The sequence below is a fragment of the Mastigoproctus giganteus genome, chromosome 2 (genome assembly GCF_048544385.1).
Source record: "Mastigoproctus giganteus isolate SK-2022 chromosome 2, ASM4854438v1, whole genome shotgun sequence".
Taxonomy (NCBI): Eukaryota; Metazoa; Arthropoda; class Arachnida; order Uropygi; family Thelyphonidae; genus Mastigoproctus; species Mastigoproctus giganteus.
Window position 1 is genome coordinate 260,679,669 of NC_143576.1, and position 19,834 is coordinate 260,699,502.

The 19,834-nt window shown below is 36.3% G+C and overlaps 1 long non-coding RNA gene across 2 annotated transcripts in view; it reads left to right on the forward strand.

The window, feature by feature from the left end:
- LOC150090427 (uncharacterized) overlaps window positions 1-18,447 on the forward strand; it is a 106,198-nt gene extending 87,751 nt beyond the window's left edge. For both annotated transcript variants that reach the window (XR_016546708.1, XR_016546709.1), the window contains exon 6: window positions 17,854-18,447. This is a non-coding gene — a long non-coding RNA (uncharacterized LOC150090427). The remainder of the gene's footprint in view (window positions 1-17,853) is intronic.
- The last annotated feature ends 1,387 nt before the right edge of the window (window positions 18,448-19,834 follow it).

Genomic DNA, 19,834 nt, shown 5'->3' on the forward strand with positions numbered 1-19,834 from the left:
ATGAAAAGGAAAGGAAAAATGGAGTTGGTATAGTAGTGAGCCCAGAATGTATAGAGAGGGTTGTGGAGGTTTAACCAAATAAACAACAGGATGGTAGGGATCAAGATGATAGTATGACAGAAAGGATCAACATTCTGCAGGATGTATGCTCCACAGAACGTGAAAGTGGAGAAAAAGTTATGTTTGAGGAAGAGATGTAGGGGTATTTAAAGGAAGATCAAATTGTTATGAGGGATTTTAATGCACAAGTTGGCACAGACAGAAGATGGGGAAAGGAAAAAGAAATTAAGAGGACAAAAGAATGTTGGACCAATTGGGAATTGGGGGTTCTAGAAGCAGGATAGTCAGTTATACAAGGTATAGCTGGTATGGGAAACAGAAGTCAATAATTGACTGTATTGATTAGTAGTGACTTATGTTTGAAAGTAAAGGATATTAACGTTCTATCAAGAGTAGTGATGGACAGTGATCATAGACTAGTTATAGGGGTGCTAGAATTAATGAAAGATAGAAATAAAAGAAGACAGGAGGAGGATTATGATATGGAGGCTGAAAAACAAGGATATAGGAAAAATGTATAGAGAAAAGATCGAAACAGAGAATAAAGTACAGGGGGTAGAGGAGGATTGGTTGGTTGCTTACTGTGGAGGAAGTGTGTGGGAGGACAAGCACTATGAGGAGATGAAAGAGACAGTGGTGGAAGAATGAGAGCAAAAGAGGCTACTCTAAGGAAGAATAAGGCCTTTAGAAAGAGATGTAAAAAATCAATGGACGAGTCAGAGAGAATATAAAGAAGCAAAAGGCAACTGTTCTCGTGTAAAGAGAATAGTTAAAGAAGATATGTTTGGAAAGCTAGTTACAAGATCTGCAAGATGTTATGGATTAGTGAAGAATAGCAAGAGAGATAGGAAGGAACAACATTAGCTTTATAGTGAAATGGGAAGAATAATTACAAATGAAGAAGAAATGAGGTGCAAAGACTATTTTAGGAGGCTATTATCAAAGAAAAGGAAATAAAATAGAAGTAGAGGAAAGAGGGATATCAAGAAGTAAAGTGGTGGGAGCTGTGGAAAAGGATGAACGGAGGTAAATTGCCAGGGCGTGATGAAGTGACTATTGAAATAGTAAGATGCTGGCCAAGCAGGGCTGCAGTGGATACACAGAGTAATTAAAGTAGTATGGGAGGAGAAAAAGATGTTTCAAAAATATTTTGTGTATTTGTTATTTTTGTTAACGAATTGACCATCAGATGTGCTAGTCTACATTCCAAAATAAAAACTTAGGTCAATAGCGTTGTTCTCTGTAATATGTGATCATTTCATGGTACTTGTGTGATGTGCTCTAGTCCATAGGGACTTCCCCTGAGTCCAAGGAGAATCGTGTATTGTAAAATCAGAAAAAAGGTAGGTAACATGTTTGCTGTCTGTACTATATACAAATGTGATTCTTCAAATTCAAGTGGCAGGAAGCATGATAGGTGGAATAAGACTTTTTGGTCTTATTCCACCTATCCTTTTTGTACAAGTATTTTAGAACAGACTTTGCCTTCAGAATGAGTTGCCTGGTATTGTATCAATTTCAAACAACATAACCAAAAGGTTAATCTGAGAACACTGCTACCCGATGACTAACCTGCAATTCCTGAAACAGGTTGGTATAGTAGTGCTTTTGCCTTTTAGCAATGCCATTTGTTTGAAAGTACAATACCCAACAATGCATTAAAGGCAAAATGTACTCTACTGTGATCCAGTCCAGTATGGCCCAAGTTGTTGATGTACCTAAAGGCCTACAAAAGCTAAGAAGCTACTGAAACTACTGTGAACTGATAAGACCGCAGCTTTAACTAGGAAGTTTAAATATTATTGGTTGCAAAAACTGAAAGGAGAAGATACGCCCCACAAATACGTACAAGATGTAAAAACTTAGATTGCTTTTTTTCCCCCAAAGCCCATGACTGCTAAATACAATTAACGTTTGTATTGATTGATTTATTGTAAACTCCACTGACCTGATGGTTGTGCTGGAGCATAAACAAGAACATATATATAACCTTATTTTTTAAACAGTTTGTCCTTATTAATTCCTTTGATTTGGATAAGTTTACTAATGGTTTCGCTCGCTCTTTTGAGCTTATGGAAAATATTTTATAGCATGAATTCAAAAATTGCAATGTATTAAAATAACAATTTTAAACAGTATGTAGTTTTTCATACTTCTAAACACCTTTAATGCAGCTGCCTTGGGTTATATATATTTATTTTTATTAATTTATTTTTTTAATATATTTTATGTAACCAACCTTATTTGCATAAAGTATTATTATTACTTTATATTTCAGTAATGCCAGATGGTATTATCTGTGTTATAATTTTTATGTGAAACTGGCTGCCCACTATTTAAGCCACCCAGGTCATCTTAGAGGTCAAGGTTCAGCCTAACATTTGTTAACGCTAGTTGGTCATTATTCACTTATTTTCTGTGTTGCTCTTTAGAGCATTTGTAATACTGCCCCTCCTCGCCCCTTGAGGCACTTATACATGGTGAGATGATCTCCTGGTAATTCTGCTGGATTTCTAGATTATTATCATTGGGATTCAACACCCAAACTTTGGTTCCAGAGTTACATCATGAGAATCTGGCATATATAGCTACATTCGTGCACTGTGATCCAAGAAAACTCAGAAAAGGGTGTTGTGGGTGAGTGAGGGGACCAGCCTTAATACACCACTTTGACCTCTGCTTTGAAAAGATGGGAGTTCCCAGACTGGCCTAACTAGGATCAGTTCTTACTGCTAGGGTCAACTGCACTCCAATAAGTTTCCCTTTGATCCTGGGATGCGATCAAGACTTATTGGAAATGTGGGCACAATGCTGTAAATGAACTTGACGTCCCATTTGTGTATGCAACACCCATTAGTTCACGAGTGTGCATCCCCTTGTAGAGCTCGTAGTGGGTGAAGTACTTTGGACATCAGAGATTTTTATTTTGCTCCCCTACCTAACTGATCAGGCGATACCGATAACACCTCTGCAAGAAGACCCCCAAAACTGAAAATAAAACCGCCATTGGTGACACCCCTTTCCCTCATAATCCATTTCACCAGAAAATGGAAAATCTGGAAAATGGCACCCTTCTTCGTTGAGAAAGGTTTAGAAAGGTTGGCAGAATCTCCAAAATCGGTGAGAAGGCTACGATTTGGAGATCTTTTAGTGGAAGCGTCATGTGATAAACATGCCCAGCAAATTCTAAAAGCCAGTTAAGATTTACATACCAGATCCACTGAGCTGTTTTGAGTGCCAAAAGTACAGCCATTCATAAATGTCCTGTCGTGGTAACCCTGCCTGATGTTCTAAAGACCATGAGAGCAAGGAATGCTCAGCTCCAAAGCCAATCTATACAGATTGCCGAGGAGAGTGCTCCGCATACTCTCAATCATGTCAGTGATGGAAGGAAAAGAAAGAAATTTAAAAACTGAGGACAGAGCTGAACATTTCCTACCAAGAGGCTCAAAAATGCATCCAACCAGTAAATAGTGGTAAGCTTTCATACACCCAGGTTTCTCCACCATACCACCGTTGACCATACCACCATTAGTCATTTATCCCATCACCCACTATTTACTAAGCTCGAAAAAACCTACCCAGAAGGACTAGTCACTTATCACCCCTATATCTGTGCCTCCTGATGCTCTGCTGGTAACAAAAATCAAGAGAGAAGACTGAAAAATCTGAAGTACCTGGTGTAATGCAGGAAAACATGGACATTGAGGTAAAGGAAGCGCCAGATTCAGTATTGGAACTTATTACAGAGGAAGAAATGGACACAGGATAGTGTCCATTTCTAAGCCTTCAGCACTTTGGAAGCAATCTGATGGATCCACGAAGCCCAAATGATGGCCAAATTCATACACAGGAATTGCAATGGATTCTGCAGGAACATGGATGATATCAAGGCCCTCCATACACACAAAGAGGAGGCACAAGCTAGTGTGCCTTTATTTGCAGGAGACATATTTAAAGGCAGGTGAAGACCTTATTTTATGTAATGTCAGCACAAATATGTAAAGACAAAATAAGGGATGGACCGGTTTATGGTGGAGTTGCCATTGTAGTGATCCTAGAGGGTAACCATACTTCTTTTCACAATATGTTTAGTGTATTTTCCACCTGTAATTAGCAGACAAACCTAGATGATCTCATTGTGCAACTGCCTTAATGGTGAAAGAAATGAAGGAGGTGGAAGACTTGTGGAATTTACAGAATCTCAAGGATTATCAGTAATGAACACTTTTTTTCAAGAAAAGGGTGAACAGAAAATGGACACAGAAGAGTCCAAATGGATTAACAACTAATGAAATAGACTTCATCCTCACTAACAGAAGATATATCGTGAATGATGTTACCGTCCTGAATAAGGTACATGTTGGAAGTGATCACAGAATGGTAAGATGCACACTTGATATAGATGTAGGAAAGGAAAAAAACTGACTTGAGTAAATAATACGGTCTTTGAGATAACAGAAGAGGAGAAAGAGCAGTATGTACTGGAACGTAAGAACAAGTTTGAGCTTCTGCAGACTGCTCAGGACCAAGATATCGACGAGGAATATTACAACTTTCTGAAAGTGATAAAGCCCCAGAAACCAATAGGGAAAAAGAAATCCAAAGAAGAAAAAATTAGTCAAGAAACACTTGTTATGATGAACCAAAGGCGACAAATGAAGAGCAAGATAAACACTGACAAGGAGAAAATTGAGTATACTGAGTTATGCAAAGCCATTAGAAAGAGGCTCAGAGAGGACATAAGAAGACTTAACACAAGAAAAGTAGAACAAGCATTAAGGGAAAACAAAGGACTTAAATCAGCAGCCATGAGCAGTAATACAGAAAGACAAATGATACTGAAACTGAAGAATAGTGGTGATGCACTTATAAATAGCAGAGAAGGCATAATTCAAATAGCAGAAGACTACTATAGAGAATTATACAAGGAGTGAGGGAATGATGCCAGCAGTGGGGAAGCTGGATCGCAATTCAGCAATACATATGACATACCTGATATTCTTCCCGATGAGCTAGAACAGGCATTGAAGAATCAGAAAACCCCGGGGGAAGATGAAGTTACTGGAGAGTTGTTAAAATTGGGAGGTAGAGACATAACAAAAACTGGCAAGGCTCTTCACAAAATGCATTAGAAAAGGTGTGATGCCTGAGCAGTGGAATAATGCAATCATAGTTTTGCTGCATAAGAAAGGAGATAAATCAGAAATTGGAAATTATAGACCAATTAGCTTGTTATCCCACATCTACATGTTGTTCACAAGGGTCATTACTAACAGTTTTGCATCCATAGTTTTGCCAATGATAGCACATTGCATTCCACTTTCCATTTTGAGAAACCTTGTCCTGCTCAATCAGCTTCAACTTCTCGAAAATCTGCAACCAATTCCTTAAATGCCGATCTCCAGGTAATTCTCCAGTGGGGCAAAGACAACTTAGATGATTTCAACCCTTCTAAAACTCAATCTTGTCTTATATCTCGCAAAAAGAATTTTTCTGCTCCTATGCTTATCTTTAGTGACACTCTGATTTCTAGGCAAAATGGTATATCTCTTTTGGGGATTACCCTGACTTCTAATCTCTCTTGGCACAAGCACATTACAAATATTGCTTCCTCAGCATCAAAAAAACTTGGTTTTCTCTTTCGCTCTCAGCGTTACTTTTCTTCCAAACAGCTGCTCACTCTGTATAAATCGCAAATCTGCCCAGCCATGGAATATTGTTCCCACATCTGGGGTGGTGCCCCCAAAACCTCTCTCAAGCTTCTTGATTCCATTCAGAAGAGGGCAGTTAGGTTAATTAATGATTCATCTCTAACAGAGTCTCATAGATGTACTGTTTCTGCTGCATGCCTCTTCCACAGATACTTCCATGGGCACTGTTCTTCTGAATTGGATTCTATAATTCCCGCTCTCTCTTTCTAAACAGTCTGAACACGTGCCGCCAACATCCATTTACTTTCCAACTTCAAACTCACAGAACCAACTTTTCATCTTCCTCGTTTATTCATTCAGCTGCCATTTTCTGGAACAACCTTCCTTCATACGTATTTCCTGAAAATTACAGTCTACAGAAGTTCAAGTCCAATGTCAACAAATATCTTCTTTCATCTTCTCAATCTCCAACCCAAGCACGGTACTAAGTACTATAGGTTCTAATACCTCTCATGTTTGGGGTTTACATAAAAAAAAAAAAAAACACCAGATTAGAAAGAATACTTGATGAGAATCAACCGAAAGAGCAAGCTGGCTTTAGGACAGGATTCTCAACTATGGATCACCTTCATGTAATATCACAGCTAATGGAGAAAGCAAATGAATAAAAAAGACCATTATGCCTGTCATTTGTGGATTATGAAAAGGCATTTGACTCCATGCAGCATAAGGCAATGTTTCGGGCACTGGAAAGACAAGGCATAGATACCCCATATATTATGATTTTGAAGAAAATATATGAGAACGCTACCTCCTTTATTAGACTAGACAAAGACAGTGGCAAATTTAAAATCAAGACAAGGAGACACAATATCTCCAAAGCTGTTTACTGCTGCCCTTGAGGAAGCTTTCAGAAAATTAGACTGGTCGCAGAAAGGAGTCAATGTGAATGGAAAGTACCTATACCACTTACAATTTGCAGATGACATTGTGGTCATTAGCCACGATCCCAAAGAATTAGAGGAAAATCTTAATCAGTTATGCACAGTTAGTAAGGCTTTTGGGCTAAAGATGAATATGGCTAAAACAAAAGTAATGATGGACAAGTATGCCACAGAAAGGGATATATTGATTGAAGGAGCAATAATTGAAAAGATGGAGTCATATACTTATCTGGGACAGGTCATTACCTGTAATAATGATAAATGGCTGGAAGTCAAGAGAAGAATAAATTTTTGATGGATAGCATTCAGGAAATATAGTCACATACTGAAGAGCAATATCCCAGTTTGTCTGAAATGTAAAATAATGAACCAATAGTATACTCCCCACCATGACTTGTGGAAGTGAAACTTGGATGCTCACCAAAAGAATGGAAGAGAAGCTGAGAACTACACAGCGAAGAATGGAACGAATTATATTGGGGATCAGACTGTTAGATAAGAAGAGAAACACATGGATTAGGCAGCAAACTCAAGTAAAGGACATTCTTATCAAAACTAAAGAACTAAAATGGTCTTGGGCAGGACATATAGCTCGAAGACATAATGATAGATGGACTAAGAAAATAACAGAATGGTACCCTAGAGGAGCTAGAAGAAAACCTTGAAGACAATGGCGGAGAGGGATAGATGAAATTCATGAGTTTATGGGTAGTGAATGGATGGCCATTGCACTAAACAGAAGGAACTGGAAAGTTGCTGGAGAGGCCTTCATCCTGCAGTGGATTGAAAATGGCTGATTATGATGAATGTACATAATGAATTTGAAGTGCTGGTTAAGACATAAAATGTGAACATCACTGGGTTATTAGAAACCTGTTGTCACACAGATATAAGGAATGCAGAATTTGAATATCGGAAGTACAGTGTGTACAGAAAGGATATTGTGTAAATTTTGAAGCAGTGCCAGGGGTTTCCTTCACAAACTGCATAATATACGTGTGATGCTACAAACTCTGTAAATGCCAGAGATGGTGTAAGTTTTTGTATTGGCTTGCATAGCGTAGCGTTGTTGTGTTGGTCTGGTCTTCCTCTGGCATTTTGTTGGAGGCCCCATATTGCCTGGTCTGTGCTCAGGGAAGCAGCCGGCCATAGAAGTTTTCTAGAAGGGTGAACCCTGGACTGTGCCTGAGCTTGCCAGGGAGGGCCCTATCACTGGGATAGGACATGAAAGGGGTGACAGTGAAGAGGGAGGGAACAGGTGAAGAAGGTTAAAGTGTGCGATGGGAAGGCACCTGGAAATAGGAAGTTAATGGGATAGAGGAGCCTATCCTCACTGGGGGGGGGGGGGGTGCTGTTAAAAAAACAAATGGTTTGTGGTGGGAGAATCCACCAGGCGAGAAGTTGGAATTGAGAGTGTGGGGGGGGTGGGATGTCAGGATCAGAGTGCCCTATGTTGGGGGAAGTCTGCCCTGTGGATATATGGTGCTGCTCTGCATGAAATTCCACACCAGCCAGTGTCAACAAGGCAGGGTATATTCCCATTGGTTTATCCCCACTTCAGTCCAGCTGGGGGGGGCTGCCACACACCCTACACACACTCTACATACATCAAACCTTCCACTCAAACAGATACACAGGTGTACACCTTTTTTTCCACTTATTTAAGGACAAACTGGTAGGTAACAGCACACAACAATCACTCAATTATATGCCTCTTTTCATACATCATCATACACTCAGAGACAGGACATATAAGTGGCATTTAAACAAACACAACTATCAGGACATTTAGGTTTTTTTTGGTTTTTTTTGTAAAGCTTGTCACAGCTACATTCAATCAGCCACTGTGCACCGTTTACACAGGTGATCATAGCATTCATACACATTTATGCAACTTAACCTGCCAAATACTTAGTGGAAGTTTATATATATATATAAACTTATGTGAGAATAATGATTAAAATAATAAAAATAAATAAAAATGCCAGCAGCATGGCAAGACAGAAGAGCAAAAATTGTGAAATTATACGTAACAATCAAACCAACGGGGAGGGAAGAGAATAAAATTATTGCATCAGAAACTCAAAGATAATTTATAAAGCCTAAATACAAAAGATAATAAAATATAAACAATTAAATTTTGAATAGCCAATTAAATAAAATTTGACGGCACCCCCTCTGACAGGCACCAGGTCCAAAATTTTTGAGAAATATCACGGGCAGAGATGTAAACTACAATAAAATAAAATAAAACAAAATAAAACAGGAACTGACTGACCATTATGTCCCATCTCAACAGAGGACCACAAGGCCAATAATGGTCAGGGAATCGCTGCATTTCGATCGCTAGACAAATTGCCGCAAAGACGAATCAATCGAAAGATCAGTACCACTATCCGGTCCCCGGATCGAACCACCAATATGCAGAGGACTTGAATAGCGGTGGTCCTGATGCAGCGAAAATTAAAAATAGGACAGATACAAGCACTGAAATGCAAAGCCACACCACTGACAAAAGTAATCTTAACCAGATTATATAGGCAAAACATGAACAATGGATGGCAGCACAGGTGCAGCGTTAGCAAATCAGCCCACTACTGTCATGTGATATACATTATATTTGAATAATGTTTGAAATAATTGAAAATTGAATCTTACATTAAAAAAGGGGTAAAGCATACATCAGAGGCAGCAAAGAGCATTTTCCTCTACATGACACTTGAGATATAAACTTACATGAGAATAATGATAAAAATAAAAATGAGTCTCACACCAACCATAGTTCATGTTTTGCCTTTATAATCTGGTTAAGATTACTTTTGTCAGTGGTGTGGCTTTGCATTTGATTGCTTGTATCTGTCCTATTTTTAATTTTCGCTGCATCAGGACCACCGCTATTCAAGTCCTCTGCATATTGGCGGTTCAATCCGGGGACCGGATAGTGGTACTGATCTTTCGATTGATTCGCATTTGCGGCAATTTGTCTAGCGATCGAAATGCAGCGATTCCCTGACCATTATTGGCCTTGTGGTCCTCTGTTGAGATGGGGCATAATGGTCAGTCAGTTCCTGTTTTATTTTATTTTATTGTAGTTTACATCTCTGCCCGTGATATTTCTCATAAATTTTGGACCTGATGCCTGTCAGAGGGGGTGCCATTAAATTTTATTTAATTGGCTATTCAAAATTTAATTGTTTATATTTTATTATCTTTTGTATTTAGGCTTTCTAAATTATCTTTGAGAGTTTCTGATGCAATAATTTTATTCTCTTCCCTCCCCGTTGGTTTGATTGTTACGTATAATTTCACAATTTTTGCTCTTCTGTCTTGCCATGCTGCTGGCATTTTTATTTTAATCATTATTCTCACGTAAGTTTATATCTCAAGCGTCGTCATGTAGAGGAAAATGCTCTTTGCTGCCTCTGATGTATGCTTTACCCCTTTTTTAATTTAAGATTCAGTTTTCAATTATTTCAAACATTATTCAAATATAAGTACTTTTATATATATATATATATATATATATATGAGTTAAGTTAATAATGGTAAGAGTTTTTTTTTAAGGTAAAATATGATATACTAGCTTATCAGGTAAACCATAAACCATGGCGGGTACCCAAGGTGACCTGGAAAAAATTAATCTATGCCATGACATAAGCAATAAATTATAAACATATATAAAAATACCATTAAAATGTTAGTTATGGCAATAAGATACATTGCAAGGGACTTTTTCGAGGGCTAACCCTTACTATGTATCAACCATAATTAACGAGCTATCCCTTTCTGTAGTCATCGTCCAGCATAACTATGTCCTAATATACGTAAAATAGTATTAAGTTAGCATTAAGTTAGAGCCAAATGTATAAATTTTGTAGTAGTTAGAGCCAAAAGTATAAAATTTGTAGTAAGTTAGAGCCAAATGGTAGTAATAAAATTTGTTAATTAATCCCAAATTTAGCAGTAAACTGGCAAGATGACTGTTAGCCCGACGGATAGCCAAAATATTAAATTAAAATTATAGAAAGAGCTATAATTATTGTTAGGCATATGTGCGTAGTTGATAGTAAATGCTGCCACGGTAGTCTAATCAAAATTAATAAAAATAATAACAGTGTGAGCTATAGCTAACAAAGGCGAACGGAACAAAGGTATAAGAATAGATATAGTACCTCAATCCCCCTCGAATACTCTAATAGTTCATGAGGTATGAAAAAATAGGGATAAGAAAGTGAAAGTTAAACAGCAAAGAAAAAGCAAAATAATTAACATAGGATGTAACCTTATAGTAAGGTATCCGGGTTAGAATGATTTAAGATTAAAATTAGAATGCTTACCACCGTATGGCCAAGGTACTAGAAAACCACATGTATTGGCGCGTGTAGCATATATAACTACCGATCGCAGCCCCCCCCTAGGAAAAGTAATAGTTAAATTAAGTGATAAAATAAGTATAATTATATACAGCGCCCTCTGTTGTTATTTAATATACTGTATAGTATTACACATAGAAAAGCCGTCAAATAAGTATATCTCGAAGTAATAATAGAAGTTTACAGAATAAGTTCCTACCCATGGAGCAAATATAGGTACAAGTTTTTAATGCGAGTAAGCTATATGTAACTTACTCCATGGGCAGTGCCTACTATTTACATAATTACATATCCAACGAAATTTATCTAAGCCAAAGAAACACCTACGAAAATTTTACAACGGCTATGTTATATTAGCGCCTGTTTAGGACTTTATCTATAATACTCTGCGCGTTAAGGTTATAGTTCCCCTTGTTGCTTGCTATCAATATAGCTCTATACATATATCTTGTAATTATGCAGTGTGGGAAGTAATTTTCTAAAAGCTTGGATCTGAATTCAATGAGTGTATCTATAATATAATCTGTCTGGTTACATATGTGTATTCTTCTGATGCTTTGCGCGATTAGGGTATTGCGATGTATCCTTTTTGAGATATTCGAGTTCCAGTTAGTGAGGTCAATAGTATTAAAATGAAAATTTTTGCGTTTATCATACAGTTTAGTGTGTACAGTATTGTTATCTATCCTTATATCCAAGTCAAGGAAGGTAGCAGATTTGGAATTATTAGTGTTGGTGCGTTCTAATGTTAATTCAGGCGGATAATATTTGATTGCTTCCGTATGGAAGTCAGGCATATTAAAAACTATCAAATCGTCAATATATCTGTATAGAACCATATTTTGTTTAAAATTATATTCGAAGTGGTGTAGGTATAAATTTGCCACAATGCATGAGCTACATGCGCCCATCGGTATCCCTGTATGTTGCCTATAAAGGTTACTGCCATTAAATATATAGTTATTGAAGATGCAAAGGTTGAAAAGGTCATCCCAGTAGTGTTTCTCACAGGGTAAGATATTTTTGTATTTATCATAATAATGGCCGAACACTGTTTTTAGGCTGTTATGTGGGATGCTAGTAAACAAGTTATTAAAGTCGAACGTATTGATATGTTCTATCGTATTGATGCCTGTGTTGCTATTGATGTAATTCAATACCGGTCTATTATTGAGAATAATATTTGAATGACCTATGCTATCAAAAATAATTTGAAGTAAATTAACTAGTTTGCGATGCGGAATCTTAGCGTAGCTATCCCTACACGAAGTTATAAATCTAAAACCTGTCGGATTTTTATGAAACTTAGGTATACAGTATATGTATGGGTATGTAGTTGTATGGTTGGTAAGTTTTAATTTTTTATGCCACGCACGTATTTTCTTAGTAATAGCGTTACGTTTATCCGTTACTATTTTGTATGTGCTACTGTTGTTAAGTTCATTTAGTAATGCTGTTGTGTAAAATTTTTTACATATGATGCTGTAGTTATTAGAGGCTTTATCAATAGTAGTAATTATAAACTTATTTTGTATCAGTTTAAGCTTACGCTTAATTGCATCTATATTAAAAATCTTAGTAGGTGGTAGTTTCATGCTTGCGGACTTTATCTGTTTCTTGATGGCCTGAAAGGTGAGTGTAAGCCACTTGTGGAAGGCTTCCAAGGATATGTTATATTTGTAGGATAACTTTAGGCAGAACTTCATTATATCTGAATGTAGTTGTTTAATGATGGCATAGGTATTAATATCGGTATTTGGTCGAAATTTAAAACCAAATGATAGAATCTCACGTAGCTCAGGATAGTCTATAATGTTCATATCTCCTGTGATAATGTGTTTATGGTGTGCATCCCCATATGTCTGATATTGCGGTAAATGGCAATAGCAATCCGCCTCAATATCACTATTGACGAGGTTAGTAGCAGCTTTTTTATAGTTACAGACCAATAGTCCAAACGGTTTATTATAGCTGAATCTGGTACGTAACAGTGCATTGGTAATAGGTAAATCACTTATATATACGTTAATGGTTTTATCTAGGCAGACATAATCGAATAATGCGTGGCTGAATTTAATGGTTATATATTATTATAGAATTATTCTATATATTCTATATATAGAATATATATTATATTTATATATTCATATATATTCATATGCTCGTTAATTATGGTTGATACATAGTAAGGGTTAGCCCTCGAAAAAGTCCCTTGCAATGTATCTTATTGCCATAACTAACATTTTAATGGTATTTTTATATATGTTTATAATTTATTGCTTATGTCATGGCATAGATTAATTTTTTCCAGGTCACGTTGGGTACCCGCCATGGTTTATGGTTTACCTGATAAGCTAGTATATCATATTTTACCTTAAAAAAACTCTTACCATTATTAACTTAACTCATATTCATACAGACCGATGTAATGTTTAATCGTCCTAGATGGCATTAATTGGTTATGTTACTGCTTAATATTTATTACAATATTTATATTTATTATAACATTTAATATTTGCTTTGTTATACTTGGAGATATTTATATATATATATATATATATATATATATATATATTATGTGAGGTAAAAGTTAGGCAAAAGTAATAAAAATAAATAAATATGGCTATGTAGCTATCATCAGAGGCAGCAAATGCACATCCTCCACATGATGCCTAATTATATCTGATAATTAAAATAAATATGATATTTAAAATAAAAACATCAGCCAGTAGTACGGCAATAATGCAGAGCGAAACGCAAAAAAAAAAAAAATATATAAAATAAACAAACAGGGAAGGGAAGGTAAAGATAATAGGACAAAAAGGTAGTCGATAATCCCCTGTAAAATTTAGTCAATTAATATTTCACGTCTTTTGGAACTGGTACCTTCGAGGGGGGGTACCGCTAAATTATTTATAATTGGCATTATTTTAAATTTACATCATTTTATTAATTGGGTTTAATGACTTAATTGACTAAATTTTACAGGGGATTATCGACTACCTTTTTGTCCTATTATCTTTACCTTCCCTTCCCTGTTTGTTTATTTTATATTTTTTTTTTTTGCGTTTCGTTTCGCTCTGCATTATTGCCGTACTACTGGCTGATGTTTTTATTTTAAATATCATATTTATTTTAATTATCAGATATATATATATATATATATATATATACATACATACATACATACATATACACACATTCAGGGTACATTTAACACTTATAGGACATTCTCATTCACTCAGCCTTTGCACATACTTAACACTCACTCAGTACAGTGCCCTGAATAATAAAATGTCTTCTTTTTTGCAGGTTAGGTGGATGCATTTTCCACTCACTGCAGAATCTAACTAATACATACATTTGCATGTACTCATTTGTGAAATATGCACGCACGTGCACACACTCATACATATTTGTGCATTTACACTCACAGTATTTATACCTATTAATACACATGAAATGCAGCACGTGAATGGTATACTGGCAATATCAAAAACAGTTTTACATATATAAATATATATTTCACATATACATTGTATTTATATATACACTGAGTGATCACCGAATTATGACCACTCATAACGAACTATGAAAACTGAATGCGACCTGTTGACCACATGAGGTACGAGAGTGTGGAGTTAGTCGACCTACGTACCATAGGTAAGGTGTCAGTGGTTCAGTAGGTAGTAAAATTTCGAGCATGATGGGTAAAAGGAAGGATTTATCGGACTTTGATAAAGGACAGATTGTGGGTGCTCGATGAGCTGGTGCCTTGATTTCCCAAACGGCTGAACTGTTGGGGTGTTCGAGAGCTGCTGTAGTTAAAGTGTACCAGGACTGACGTCAAAATGGTCAAACAACGACCCGACGGCAAAACTACAAAGGTCAGAGACAGGTTGATGTTAAGAGGTGAGTGCCGGTTCTGACAACTCGTGCTGCCGAATAGGTGCAGCACTGTTGAAAAGTTGACTACCCAATACAATATGGGCCAATCCAGAACAAGATCTGGCATTATCATGCATCACACACTTGCACGTATGGGCTATACCAGCAGACAACCCCCTATGGTATCCTCTCCTAAACAAGGTTCATTGATGTAAAAGACTCGCCTGGTGCAAAGAGCATGCAGGTTGGACGTTAGAAGACTGGAAGAAAGTGTACTGGTCGGATGAGTCATGTTATTTACTCCACACTGTGGAGTACATAACATGATGGTAGTGTACGGATTTGGCCTCAGCATGAGGCTCTTGATCCATCATGCATGGTATCAAAAGTGCAGGCTGGTGGAGGACTTTGTATGGTGTTAGGCATGTTTCACTGGCAGGAACTTGGACCCTTGGTGCATGTCGAACAATGTATCAGTGGTCTCCACTATCGTCAACCGCTTGCTGACTGTACACCCCACTATGTTACACTTTTTCCTGAATGGCGATGGTTTCTTTCAAGATGACATTGTGCCGAGCCATCGGGCACTTGTTGTGCAGGAATGGTTTGAGGAACACAGTTGACTTCCAGCATATCGATTGGCCTCTGAACTCCCCTGATATCAATCCCATAGAGCACTTGTGGGACACTATGGAAAGGCATATCAGGCATCTGGTTACACCAATCACCTCCATACCTGCATTGCTGACTGCATTATACACAACTTGGTTGGCCATACCTCCCGAACACTTCCGACATATTGTTGATTCAATGCCACGTCGGATAGCTGCTGTACTGAGGGCAAAAGGGAGGATCTACGAAGTATTAGGTAGGTGGTCATAATTCAGTGATCACTCAGTGTGTATGTAAAACATATTTTACATATAAGAAGAGTTTGGTTTTATTATGAAAAGTAATTAGGGAACCACATTAATATGCAACTTTGCACTGAGTGAGAAACATCCTGGCAGGCCAGTCACATTTAGGTTTGTACCTTTTGAAGGTAAGCTTGTTTGTCTAAATAGTGGAGGGGAGGACGTCACAATTTAGGGAGTCATGGCATGATTTCTTCTCCTGGTCTGAAAGACTCTCTGAGAAAACTCGGAGAAGGCCATGTGTTGTGTCTCATCAGAGATTAGCAACTGCTAATTTCCATCATTTATAGGTCCAGTCTTTGTGATCAGTCTGCATTTATGGGGATGGTAATTGGGACAGTCATATATGACGTGCCCAATCCTCATCAGCACCACAGGTACATTTAGGATCCTTTATGAAGCCAAGTTGGCATAGTTTGCATTCAGGGAACTATGCCTGTTAGCAGAAATGTGGTATATAGGCCTGGTACAAACCAGGGTGGAGGCTTGGGGGAAACTAGGGTTAACTATTTTAACCATTACCCATAATTTTATGGAATTTCCCATTTTTACCATTGTGCATTGTTTATCTTTTATGCATTTTATTAATCTGGCTGAAGCATTTTCACTCGGCCACATTTCAGAAGACAGTGACAGTATGTTTGATGTTTTTAACTTTTTACACTCAATTTATACACAGGTTTAAATTTTAATATATATTATTTTCATATTTTGTTATTTAACTTTATTTTAACCATAGTCCATAATATATAATAATTATCATCTTGATATGGTAGGCTGTTTTTACAGGCTGCTAAACATGTTAGTAATAAACAATTAAAACAATTAAACATGTTAGTACTGTTTTTATATTTGACTCGGTGCATTATGGCCTAAGCTGTTTGGCGCACTATAGCCTTAGTTGCTGATGCGCCATAAAAATCCTAATAACCAACCAACCAACCAGCCTAAGCTGTCAAGGCACCATTAAAAATGAAACCAACCAACCAGTCCCTCCTCTGTTTCATCTCCTTTTGCTGGTCAGGTGAGCAATAAAAACTGACCGATTAGCAAAGAATATGTAAGTTGATTGTCATTATTGGTATAAATTTTGCTTGTTTTTGATCCAATGCACCTATCTGCCATTGTCAGACTTTCCCTTTGCTGAAAATCTGCTTTTCAAATCACTTTGTCGTGAAAAAATCTGAAATATATTTTGCAGTAATTAGATCAGTTCAAATGAATTAGAGACCCTTTTAATTGTAAATCTGATTTATTGAATATAAGTGTACAGGTAAAGCTGGTTGACCTTTTCATTGATTCTCCTTTGGAAAATCATGTTAAACAGTCATTCTTTGATTTCTGACTGAATATATTACAGAACTATTTTTTAAGTAGGCAAGTATTAAATGTTTGATTACTTTCATAATAAACAATTTATATGAGGGGTGTTTTTTTTTTCTTGTCTTGTTCCATATTGAACATAAAAAAAAAAAGAACTAGAAGTAGCCATTTCCAATATGCATCTACACTTGGAAGCTACTTAGTAAGACTAACTTAATTCTTTTCACTAAACATTGTTAGTGCCTGGTTTTCATACTGTTCATTACTTATTATTGTATTTGAAACATCTGTATTTTCTTTAGCTTTATATGTTATAATTCCTCTATTATGGCATTTTAATCATTTTTGTGTTGTTTCACGTTTATCTTATTTCTATGGAGTTGGAGTGACAAAGTAATGTTCCTAATAATTCCTTACTTTACATTTAGGGAAAAACAGTTTTAAAGTTGGGGAGGGATAGTGAAAAGATTGAACACTGCTGTACACCCAACTAGTATTGTGCCTGTATTTATGGAATTTCAGTGAAGTACATTCTGACATGTATCTAGTTTTCATTTGCAAATGTCTGCCTATTAATTTGTTTATACATTTATTTTTATGTATATAACCTTTTTTTTTTTTTTTGTTTCATTCATAAGTGTAGTGGAATGTACTGCACAGCATCACCCTAAACTGAACTAATTTCTTAACTTTTCAGAGGTCTCTGTTGGTTTGACAAGTTTTAGATCAGCGTTCCATAACAGTTATGGCAGTGTAATGCAACCATGCACTGTGCATGTTGATTCAGCTATTGAACAGTTTTATCAGCAGGCGACTTCTAACTTCAGCACACATCATGTTTTAGCTAGCATATTTTTGTGTTTGGTGTCCAACCTTTGTCTGAAGAAAACATACTGTAAAAAATAAAGCAAGCAAGGTGCCATACTGCAAAGTGTGCATTAAACTCCAAAGGGAAGTTTGTAATATGATTTTTAATTATGAGATAAAATAATGAATTTTAATCCTGTTCTGTTTTGTATGCTTTATAGGAGCCATTTGTTAGTACTGTATCATTGCATTTTCATATTCAGCGAATGTCAATTCTTTGGTAATAGTATTTCTAAATGTGCTTCTGTTGTAGCACATATAAAAAAAATAGATACTTAACTACAAAATCTCATTGTTTCATGTCAAAACTGGTGTCCAGAGACAAATCCATCTTGTATCATTTACCCACCGTGTGTATGAAAACATCTTGTATATCAATTCATGTAGTGGTCTGACTTTCTTAATAAACTTATTTTATTTGTGATGACTACTCAATCATTAAACTGAAGAAGTGTTCTCATTCCTAAATTATCAAATTGTTTTAATTGACACTTCAAAGATATTTGATTTATCTTTTAACCAAATGACTGTTGAAAGACAGTGCTGAAACTTTTACTTAAATATTTTGCATCCTTAGATTGGTTACATAATCTAGGCATGTGTGTGCATGCACATGGGCAAATTTTTTGCCGTTTCAGCAGTATAGGATATTTTTGGCAGCAGAAGTCTGTTTTCATTTCTTGGATTTCTGCTGCTTTTTATAATATATGACGTGCAAGCCAAAACTTTCTGGACTGCCCACATGGAGCACTAACGTGTAGTATAGCACTGTGTTAAATACCACAATATGTACTGACAATTTTCACTGAAAATTTAAATGAGGCGGATTACTGCAAAATTTGTGCCCCACTTGTTGAGTGACAAACAAACAACTGGCTTTCTGTATGTATGGTGACTACAAGCACAGGCCAGAAACAAAGCAGCAGTCCTCCCAGTGAAAAAGTATCATCTCCACTTCCAAAAAAGAAAATCTTTGTGCCATTAAAAAACAAAAATCAAGAGCATGCTGATTGTCTATTGGTTCAGTTTTTAGTCAAGAACAAAATGATAATGTTCCTACATCCTTTGTATTCTCCTGGCCAGGTCCCCTGTGATTCCTCTTCCCTAAAATGAAAATCTAGTTAAAAGGGCAATAATTTGCAGGTTATCACTGAGATTCAAGTTGGACTGCAGAAAGTGTTGGACCTCATCATCAAGAAATATTAGCTTCAGAAATGCTTCAAATAGTTGGAGAAGTGCTGGGATCAATGTATAAAATCTGGAGAGGAGAATGGCAACATGTAACTAACACAAGTCAAAATTAATTTTATTGCCCCATTCCAGAAACTTTGGTTCATACCTCATATTCATCACAAATAAGGATTGCAGTCCTGGTTGATACCAGAATCTTGTTTTGCCTGAAAACAGTTATATCTTAACCTGATGAAAAGTGAAATACTTTATAATTTTTACTTTTGTTATGCATATATATGTGCAGATCAGACAAATGAATACATACTAAGAAAAAAGATATGCTTATTGATGTTGACAATCATAACTACTATTAAACTTTTATTGATAAACTAAATTAATTACACAAATACTTAATGATAACAAAGATCATCAAGCTGACTTACTTAAGCAGGTGATAAAAAATAAAAACCAGAATTTTATATTTAAATATTTTATAAATGTACTCTCAAAAAAATGGTGCACAGAAGAGTTCTGTCACTCATTATGGATTGTTACTTTGAGTACAGTATACAGTTTGAGTACGCTTCTCAAAGTAAGAATGCCTTTCTGATTCTGAACTTGGAGGAGGAATGGAATAA